Below are 10,000 nucleotides of genomic sequence, written 5' to 3' on the forward strand. Positions count from 1 at the left end.
CCGGGAAAAAGGCCTCCTTGCAGGCGTGAGCGTTTAATAATAGCGGGCCGGCCCGGCGAGCGTGCGTGCCCGGGAAAAAGGCCTCCTTGCAGGCGTGAGAGTTTAATAATAGCGGGCCGGCCCGGCGAGCGTGCGTGCCCGGGAAAAAGGCCTCCTTGCAGGCGTGAGAGTTTAATAATAGCGGGCCGGCTCGGCGAGCGTGCGTGCACGGGAAAAAGGCCTCTTGGCCGGCGTGAGAGTTTAATAATAGCGGGCCGGCCCGGCGAGCGTGCGTGCCCGGGAAAAAGGCCTCCTTGCAGGCGTGAGAGTTTAATAATAGCGGGCCGGCTCATCGAGCGTGCGTGCCCGGGAAAAGGGCCTCCTTGCAGGCGTGAGAGTTTAATAATAGCGGGCCGGCTCTGCGAGCGTGCGTGCCCGGGAAAAGGGCCTCTTGGCCGGCCTGAGCGTTTAATAATAGCGGGCCGGCTCATCGAGCGTGCGTGCCCGGGAAAAGGGCCTCTTGGCCGGCCTGAGCGTTTAATAATAGCGGGCCGGCCCCGCGAGCGTGCGTGCCCGGGAAAAAGGCCTCCTTGCAGGCGTGAGAGTTTAATAATAGCGGGCCGGCTCATCGAGCGTGCGTGCCCGGGAAAAGGGCCTCCTTGCAGGCGTGAGAGTTTAATAATAGCGGGCCGGCTCGGCGAGCGTGCGTGCCCGGGAAAAGGGCCTCTTGGCCGGCGTGAGAGTTTAATAATAGCGGGCCGGCCCCGCGAGCGTGCGTGCCCGGGAAAAAGGCCTCCTTGCAGGGGTGAGAGTTTAATAATAGCGGGCCGGCCCGGCGAGCGTGCGTGCCCGGGAAAAAGGCCTCCTTGCAGGCGTGAGCGTTTAATAATAGCGGACCGGCTCTGCGAGCGTGCGTGCCCGGGAAAAGGGCCTCTTGGCCGGCCTGAGCGTTTAATAATAGCGGGCCGGCCCGGCGAGCGTGCGTGCCCGGGAAAAAGGCCTCTTGGCCGGCTTGGGGGATTGAAAAAAAATCCCCCATTCATTTTCAACGGGAGGGGTCGGCGGTACCGCTTGGTGTCCGCCAGACGGCGGTGTGGTAGGCAAATGGCGGGCCTGCACGGCGAGCGTGCGTGCCCGGGAAAAAGGCCTCCTTGCAGGCGTGAGAGTTTAATAATAGCGGGCCGGCCCGGAGAGCGTGCGTGCCCGGGAAAAAGGCCTCTTGGCCGGCGTGAGAGTTTAATAATAGCGGGCCGGCTCATCGAGCGTGCGTGCCCGGGAAAAGGGCCTCCTTGCAGGCGTGAGAGTTTAATAATAGCGGGCCGGCTCTGCGAGCGTGCGTGCCCGGGAAAAGGGCCTCTTGGCCGGCCTGAGCGTTTAATAATAGCGGGCCGGCTCATCGAGCGTGCGTGCCCGGGAAAAGGGCCTCTTGGCCGGCCTGAGCGTTTAATAATAGCGGGCCGGCCCCGCGAGCGTGCGTGCCCGGGAAAAAGGCCTCCTTGCAGGCGTGAGAGTTTAATAATAGCGGGCCGGCTCATCGAGCGTGCGTGCCCGGGAAAAAGGCCTCCTTGCAGGCGTAAGAGTTTAATAATAGCGGGCCGGCTCATCGAGCGTGCGTGCCCGGGAAAAGGGCCTCCTTGCAGGCGTGAGAGTTTAATAATAGCGGGCCGGCTCTGCGAGCGTGCGTGCCCGGGAAAAGGGCCTCTTGGCCGGCCTGAGCGTTTAATAATAGCGGGCCGGCTCATCGAGCGTGCGTGCCCGGGAAAAGGGCCTCTTGGCCGGCCTGAGCGTTTAATAATAGCGGGCCGGCCCCGCGAGCGTGCGTGCCCGGGAAAAAGGCCTCCTTGCAGGCGTGAGAGTTTAATAATAGCGGGCCGGCTCATCGAGCGTGCGTGCCCGGGAAAAGGGCCTCCTTGCAGGCGTGAGAGTTTAATAATAGCGGGCCGGCTCGGCGAGCGTGCGTGCCCGGGAAAAGGGCCTCTTGGCCGGCGTGAGAGTTTAATAATAGCGGGCCGGCCCCGCGAGCGTGCGTGCCCGGGAAAAAGGCCTCCTTGCAGGGGTGAGAGTTTAATAATAGCGGGCCGGCCCGGCGAGCGTGCGTGCCCGGGAAAAAGGCCTCCTTGCAGGCGTGAGCGTTTAATAATAGCGGACCGGCTCTGCGAGCGTGCGTGCCCGGGAAAAGGGCCTCTTGGCCGGCCTGAGCGTTTAATAATAGCGGGCCGGCCCGGCGAGCGTGCGTGCCCGGGAAAAAGGCCTCTTGGCCGGCTTGGGGGATTGAAAAAAAATCCCCCATTCATTTTCAACGGGAGGGGTCGGCGGTACCGCTTGGTGTCCGCCAGACGGCGGTGTGGTAGGCAAATGGCGGGCCTGCACGGCGAGCGTGCGTGCCCGGGAAAAAGGCCTCCTTGCAGGCGTGAGAGTTTAATAATAGCGGGCCGGCCCGGAGAGCGTGCGTGCCCGGGAAAAAGGCCTCTTGGCCGGCGTGAGAGTTTAATAATAGCGGGCCGGCCCGGCGAGCGTGCGTGCCCGGGAAAAAGGCCTCCTTGCAGGCGTGAGCGTTTAATAATAGCGGGCCGGCTCATCGAGCGTGCGTGCCCGGGAAAAGGGCCTCTTGGCCGGCGTGAGAGTTTAATAATAGCGGGCCGGCTCATCGAGCGTGCGTGCCCGGGAAAAAGGCCTCTTGGCCGGCTTGGGGGATTGAAAAAAAAATCCCCCATTCATTTTCAACGGGAGGGGTCGGCGGTACCGCTTGGTGTCCGCCAGACGGCGGTGTGGTAGGCAAATGGCGGGCCTGCACGGCGAGCGTGCGTGCCCGGGAAAAAGGCCTCCTGGCCGGCGTGAGAGTTTAATAATAGCGGGCCGGCTCTGCGAGCGTGCGTGCCCGGGAAAAAGGCCTCCTTGCAGGCGTGAGAGTTTAATAATAGCGGGCCGGCTCGGCGAGCGTGCGTGCCCGGGAAAAAGGCCTCCTTGCAGGCGTAAGAGTTTAATAATAGCGGGCCGGCTCATCGAGCGTGCGTGCCCGGGAAAAAGGCCTCTTGGCCGGCGTGAGAGTTTAATAATAGCGGGCCGGCCCGGCGAGCGTGCGTGCCCGGGAAAAAGGCCTCCTTGCAGGCTGTGAGCGTTTAATAATAGCGGGCCGGCTCATCGAGCGTGCGTGCCCGGGAAAAGGGCCTCTTGGCCGGCTTGGGGGATTGAAAAAAAATCCCCCATTCATTTTCAACGGGAGGGGTCGGCGGTACCGCTTGGTGTCCGCCAGACGGCGGTGTGGTAGGCAAATGGCGGGCCTGCACGGCGAGCGTGCGTGCCCGGGAAAAATGCCTCCTGGCCGGCGTGAGAGTTTAATAATAGCGGGCCGGCTCGGCGAGCGTGCGTGCCCGGGAAAAAGGCCTCTTGGCCGGCGTGAGAGTTTAATAATAGCGGGCCGGCTCGGCGAGCGTGCGTGCCCGGGAAAAGGGCCTCTTGGCCGGCGTGAGAGTTTAATAATAGCGGGCCGGCTCATCGAGCGTGCGTGCCCGGGAAAAGGGCCTCTTGGCCGGCGTGAGAGTTTAATAATAGCGGGCCGGCCCGGCGAGCGTGCGTGCCCGGGAAAAAGGCCTCCTTGCAGGCGTGAGAGTTTAATAATAGCGGGCCGGCTCCGCGAGCGTGCGTGGCCGGGAAAAAGGCCTCTTGGCCGGCGTGAGAGTTTAATAATAGCGGGCCGGCTCATCGAGCGTGCGTGCCCGGGAAAAGGGCCTCTTGGCCGGCGTGAGAGTTTAATAATAGCGGGCCGGCTCATCGAGCGTGCGTGCCCGGGAAAAGGGCCTCTTGGCCGGCGTGAGAGTTTAATAATAGCGGGCCGGCTCATCGAGCGTGCGTGCCCGGGAAAAGGGCCTCTTGGCCGGCGTGAGAGTTTAATAATAGCGGGCCGGCCCGGCGAGCGTGCGTGCCCGGGAAAAAGGCCTCCTTGCAGGCGTGAGAGTTTAATAATAGCGGGCCGGCCCGGCGAGCGTGCGTGCCCGGGAAAAAGGCCTCCTTGCAGGCGTGAGAGTTTAATAATAGCGGGCCGGCTCGGCGAGCGTGCGTGCCCGGGAAAAGGGCCTCTTGGCCGGCGTGAGAGTTTAATAATAGCGGGCCGGCTCATCGAGCGTGCGTGCCCGGGAAAAGGGCCTCTTGGCCGGCGTGAGAGTTTAATAATAGCGGGCCGGCCCGGCGAGCGTGCGTGCCCGGGAAAAAGGCCTCCTTGCAGGCGTGAGAGTTTAATAATAGCGGGCCGGCTCCGCGAGCGTGCGTGGCCGGGAAAAAGGCCTCTTGGCCGGCGTGAGAGTTTAATAATAGCGGGCCGGCTCATCGAGCGTGCGTGCCCGGGAAAAGGGCCTCTTGGCCGGCGTGAGAGTTTAATAATAGCGGGCCGGCTCATCGAGCGTGCGTGCCCGGGAAAAGGGCCTCTTGGCCGGCGTGAGAGTTTAATAATAGCGGGCCGGCCCGGCGAGCGTGCGTGCCCGGGAAAAAGGCCTCCTTGCAGGCGTGAGAGTTTAATAATAGCGGGCCGGCCCGGCGAGCGTGCGTGCCCGGGAAAAAGGCCTCCTTGCAGGCGTGAGAGTTTAATAATAGCGGGCCGGCCCGGCGAGCGTGCGTGCCCGGGAAAAAGGCCTCCTTGCAGGCGTGAGAGTTTAATAATAGCGGGCCGGCCCGGCGAGCGTGCGTGCCCGGGAAAAAGGCCTCCTTGCAGGCGTGAGAGTTTAATAATAGCGGGCCGGCCCGGCGAGCGTGCGTGCCCGGGAAAAAGGCCTCCTTGCAGGCGTGAGAGTTTAATAATAGCGGGCCGGCTCCGCGAGCGTGCGTGCCCGGGAAAAAGGCCTCCTTGCAGGCGTGAGAGTTTAATAATAGCGGGCCGGCTCCGCGAGCGTGCGTGCCCGGGAAAAAGGCCTCCTTGCAGGCGTGAGAGTTTAATAATAGCGGGCCGGCTCCGCGAGCGTGCGTGCCCGGGAAAAAGGCCTCCTTGCAGGCGTGAGAGTTTAATAATAGCGGGCCGGCTCCGCGAGCGTGCGTGCCCGGGAAAAAGGCCTCCTTGCAGGCGTGAGAGTTCAATAATAGCGGGCCGGCCCGGCGAGCGTGCGTGCCCGGGAAAAAGGCCTCCTTGCAGGCGTGAGAGTTTAATAATAGCGGGCCGGCCCGGCGAGCGTGCGTGCCCGGGAAAAAGGCCTCTTGGCCGGCGTGAGAGTTTAATAATAGCGGGCCGGCCCCGCGAGCGTGCGTGCCCGGGAAAAAGGCCTCCTTGCAGGGGTGAGAGTTTAATAATAGCGGGCCGGCCCGGCGAGCGTGCGTGCCCGGGAAAAAGGCCTCTTGGCCGGCGTGGGAGATTGAAAAAATTCCCCCATTCATTTTCAATGGCGGGGGTACCAGGGGTAGAGCTGGGGGTACCAGGGGTAAAGAGCGGGCCGGCCCGGCGTGCGAGTTTGGCCGGAAAAGAGGCCTCTTGGTCGGATTGGGAGATTGAAAAAATTCCCCCATTCATTTTCAATGGCGGGGGTACCAGGGGTAGAGCTGGGGGTACCAGGGGTAAAGAGCGGGCCGGCCCGGCGTGCGAGTTTGGCCGGAAAAGAGGCCTCTTGGTCGGATTGGGAGATTGAAAAAATTCCCCCATTCATTTTCAATGGCGGGGGTACCAGGGGTAGAGCTGGGGGTACCAGGGGTAAAGAGCGGGCCGGCCCGGCGTGCGAGTGTGGCCGGGAAAGAGCCCTCCTGGCCGGCCTGGGAGATTGAAAAAAATTCCCCCATTCATTTTCAATGGCGGGGGTACCAGGGGTAAAGAGCGGGCCGGCCCAGCGTGCGAGTTTGGCCGGGAAAGGGGCCTCCTGGCCGGCCTGGGGGATTAAAAAAATTCCCCCATTCATTTTCAATGGCGGGGGTACCAGGGGTAGCAGTACCGATTTTGGTCGTTAGGGGCGCTGTAGTAGGTAAACCAGATATGCGGAGTTAGGGGGTCAAGAAGGCGAAAGGCTTAGAAAGTGACCGTTCACCAAAATACTTTCCGAAACGTATATAGGGGGGCATGTGTCGGACGAGTCACCATGCTTTCTCGATGCTGGAGGTACCAGGGGCACAAAGTTGGCCGGGAAAGATGCCTCTTAGGCGGATTGAAAGCATGAGAAAATGCCCCCCATTCATTTTCAATGGCGGAGAGCGGGCCGGCCCCGCAGCCGAGTGTGGCCGGCGGAGAGGCGTCTCGGTCGGATGAATGAAGCGTGGAGCCGGCCTCTGACGGCGGAGCTCCGCACTTTCGAATATTTTCTATCTCCCCCTCCGGGCGGTCGACGGCAGTTGGGAAGGCCGCCCGAGAGGCGCCCGGGGCGGATACCTCGGGCGAAAAGCCGGCCTCTGACGGCGGAGCTCCGCACTTTCGAATATTTTCTATTTCCCCCTCCGGGCGGTCGACGGCAGTTGGGAAGGCCGCCCGAGAGGCGCCCGGGGCGGATACCTCGGGCGAAAAGCCGGCCTCTGACGGCGGAGCTCCGCACTTTCGAATATTTTCTATCTCCCCCTCCGGGCGGCCGACGGCAGTTGGGAAGGCCGCCCGAGAGGCGCCCGGGGCGGATACCTCGGGCGAAAAGCCGGCCTCTGACGGCGGAGCTCCGCACTTTCGAATATTTTCTATTTCCCCCTCCGGGCGGCCGACGGCAGTTGGGAAGGCCGCCCGAGAGGCGCCCGGGGCGGATACCTCGGGCGAAAAGCCGGCCTCTGACGGCGGAGCTCCGCACTTTCGAATATTTTCTATTTCCCCCTCCGGGCGGCCGACGGCAGTTGGGAAGGCCGCCCGAGAGGCGCCCGGGGCGGATACCTCGGGCGAAAAGCCGGCCTCTGACGGCGGAGCTCCGCACTTTCGAATATTTTCTATTTCCCCCTCCGGGCGGCCGACGGCAGTTGGGAAGGCCGCCCGAGAGGCGCCCGGGGCGGATACCTCGGGCGAAAAGCCGGCCTCTGACGGCGGAGCTCCGCACTTTCGAATATTTTCTATTTCCCCCTCCGGGCGGCCGACGGCAGTTGGGAAGGCCGCCCGAGAGGCGCCCCGGGGCGGATACCTCGGGCGAAAAGCCGGCCTCTGACGGCGGAGCTCCGCACTTTCGAATATTTTCAATTTCCCCCTCCGGGCGGCCGACGGCAGTTGGGAAGGTCGCCCGAGAGGCGCCCCGGGGCGGATACCCCGGGCGAAAAGCCGGCCTCTGACGGCGGAGCTCCGCACTTTCGAATATTTTCTATTTCCCCCTCCGGGCGGCTGACGGCAGGTGGGAAGGCCGCCCATTCATTTTCAATGGCGGAGGTACCAGGGGTGCCGCTGAGGGTACCAGGGGTGCCGCTGAGGGTACCAGGGGTGCAGCTGAGGGTACCAGGGGTGCCGCTGAGGGTACCAGGGGTGCCGCTGAGGGTACCAGGGGTACGGCTGAGGGTACCAGGGGTGCCGCTGAGGGTACCAGGGGTGCCGCTGAGGGTACCAGGGGTGCCGCTGAGGGTACCAGGGGTGCCGCTGAGGGTACCAGGGGTTCGGCTGAGGGTACCAGGGGTACGGCTGAGGGTACCAGGGGTGCCGCTGAGGGTACCAGGGGTGCCGCTGAGGGTACCAGGGGTGCGGCTGAGGGTACCAGGGGTAAGGCTGAGGGTACCAGGGGTGCCGCTGAGGGTACCAGGGGTGCGGCTGAGGGTACCAGGGGTAAGGCTGAGGGTACCAGGGGTAAGGCTGAGGGTACCAGGGGTAAGGCTGAGGGTACCAGGGGTACGGCTGGAGGTACCAGGGGTAAGGCTGGAGGTACCAGGGGTAAGGCTGGAGGTACCAGGGGTAAGGCTGGAGGTACCAGGGGTAAGGCTGGAGGTACCAGGGGTTAGGCTGGAGGTACCAGGGGTAAGGCTGGGGGTACCAGGGGTAAGGCTGAGGGTACCAGGGGCGAAGCTGGCTGGGGGTACCAGGGGTTGGGCTGAGGGTACCAGGGGTTGGGCTGAGGGTACCAGGGGTAAGGCTGAGGGTACCAGGGGCGAAGCTGGCTGGGGGTACCAGGGGTGTTGCTGAGGGTACCAGGGGTGCCGCTGAGGGTACCAGGGGTTAGGCTGGGGGTACCAGGGGTTGAGCTGAGGGTACCAGGGGTAAGGCTGAGGGTACCAGGGGTGTTGCTGGGGGTACCAGGGGTCGCCATTCATTTTCAATGGGGGAGGTACCAGGGGTAGGGCTGGGGGTACCAGGGGTAAAGAGCGGACCGGCTCGCCGGCCGAGCGTGGCCGAAAAAGAGGCCTCCTGGCCGGATTGAGAAATTAAAAAAATTCCCCCATTCATTTTCAATGGCGGGGGTACCAGGGGTATGCAGTACCGATTTTGGTCGTTAGGGGCGCTGTAGTAGGTAAACCAGATATGGGGAGTTAGGGGGCAAGAAGGCTAAAAGGCTTAGAAAGTGAGCGTTCACCAAAATACTTTCCGAAACGTATATAGGTGAGCATGTTTTGAATGGGTGACCTCCAGGGCGACACAGGGGAGGCCCCTAAGAGTATAATCAGACCATCGTGAGGGTGTTTCCAGCCACCCAAAAGCACTGGAACGGCCTCTGACGGCGGAGCTCCGCACTATCGAATATTTTCTATTTCCCCCTCCAGGCGGTCGACGGCAGTTGGGAAGGCCGCCCGAGAGGCGCCCGGGGCGGATACCCCGTGCGAAAACCCGGCCTCTGACGGCGGAGCTCCGCACTTTCGAATATTTTCTGTTTCCCCCTCCGGGCGGTCGACGGCAGTTGGGAAGGCCGCCCGAGAGGCGCCCGGGGCGGATACCCCGTGCGAAAACCCGGCCTCTGACGGCGGAGCTCCGCACTTTCGAATATTTTCTGTTTCCCCCTCCGGGCGGTCGACGGCAGTTGGGAAGGCCGCCCGAGAGGCGCCCGGGGCGGATACCCCGTGCGAAAACCCGGCCTCTGACGGCGGAGCTCCGCACTTTCGAATATTTTCTGTTTCCCCCTCCGGGCGGTCGACGGCAGTTGGGAAGGCCGCCCGAGAGGCGCCCGGGGCGGATACCCCGTGCGAAAACCCGGCCTCTGACGGCGGAGCTCCGCACTTTCGAATATTTTCTGTTTCCCCCTCCGGGCGGTCGACGGCAGTTGGGAAGGCCGCCCGAGAGGCGCCCGGGGCGGATACCCCGTGCGAAAACCCGGCCTCTGACGGCGGAGCTCCGCACTTTCGAACATTTTCTGTTTCCCCCTCCGGGCGGTCGACGGCAGTTGGGAAGGCCGCCCGAGAGGCGCCCGGGGCGGATACCCCGTGCGAAAACCCGGCCTCTGACGGCGGAGCTCCGCACTTTCGAACATTTTCTGTTTCCCCCTCCGGGCGGTCGACGGCAGTTGGGAAGGCCGCCCGAGAGGCGCCCGGGGCGGATACCCCGTGCGAAAACCCGGCCTCTGACGGCGGAGCTCCGCACTTTCGAATATTTTCTGTTTCCCCCTCCGGGCGGTCGACGGCAGTTGGGAAGGCCGCCCGAGAGGCGCCCGGGGCGGATACCCCGTGCGAAAACCCGGCCTCTGACGGCGGAGCTCCGCACTTTCGAATATTTTCTGTTTCCCCCTCCGGGCGGTCGACGGCAGTTGGGAAGGCCGCCCGAGAGGCGCCCGGGGCGGATACCCCGGGCGAAAACCCGGCCTCTGACGGCGGAGCTCCGCACTTTCGAATATGTCCCCCTCCACATCGCACCCATACACAAACTGACCGATATGCAACTTAAGACCCGCCTTCGGAGGGCCCCCACCGGCCCCGGCCCCCGCGCCGGCGCTTGGAGGTTCAGGCTCCTTCGGCTTGCGGGTCGACCCCCCCCTATGTCTCACTGCGAGACGGCGAGACCATTCGAGTCTTTTTCCCTCCTTACAGGTCGCACCAACACAACCACTGACCGATATGCAACCAAGACCCGCCTTCGGAGGGCCCCCACCGGCCCCGGCCTCGCGCCGGCGCTTGGAGGTTCAGGCTCCTTCGGCTTGCGGGTCGACCATTCCCGGGGCCGCGTCGAAAGCCTCGGCGCGGACCT

The sequence above is a fragment of the Hippocampus guttulatus genome, unplaced genomic scaffold, assembly GCF_054856545.1.
Source record: "Hippocampus guttulatus isolate MCC_2025c unplaced genomic scaffold, RoL_Hgut_1.0 HiC_scaffold_45, whole genome shotgun sequence".
NCBI classification, from domain to species: Eukaryota; Metazoa; Chordata; class Actinopteri; order Syngnathiformes; family Syngnathidae; genus Hippocampus; species Hippocampus guttulatus.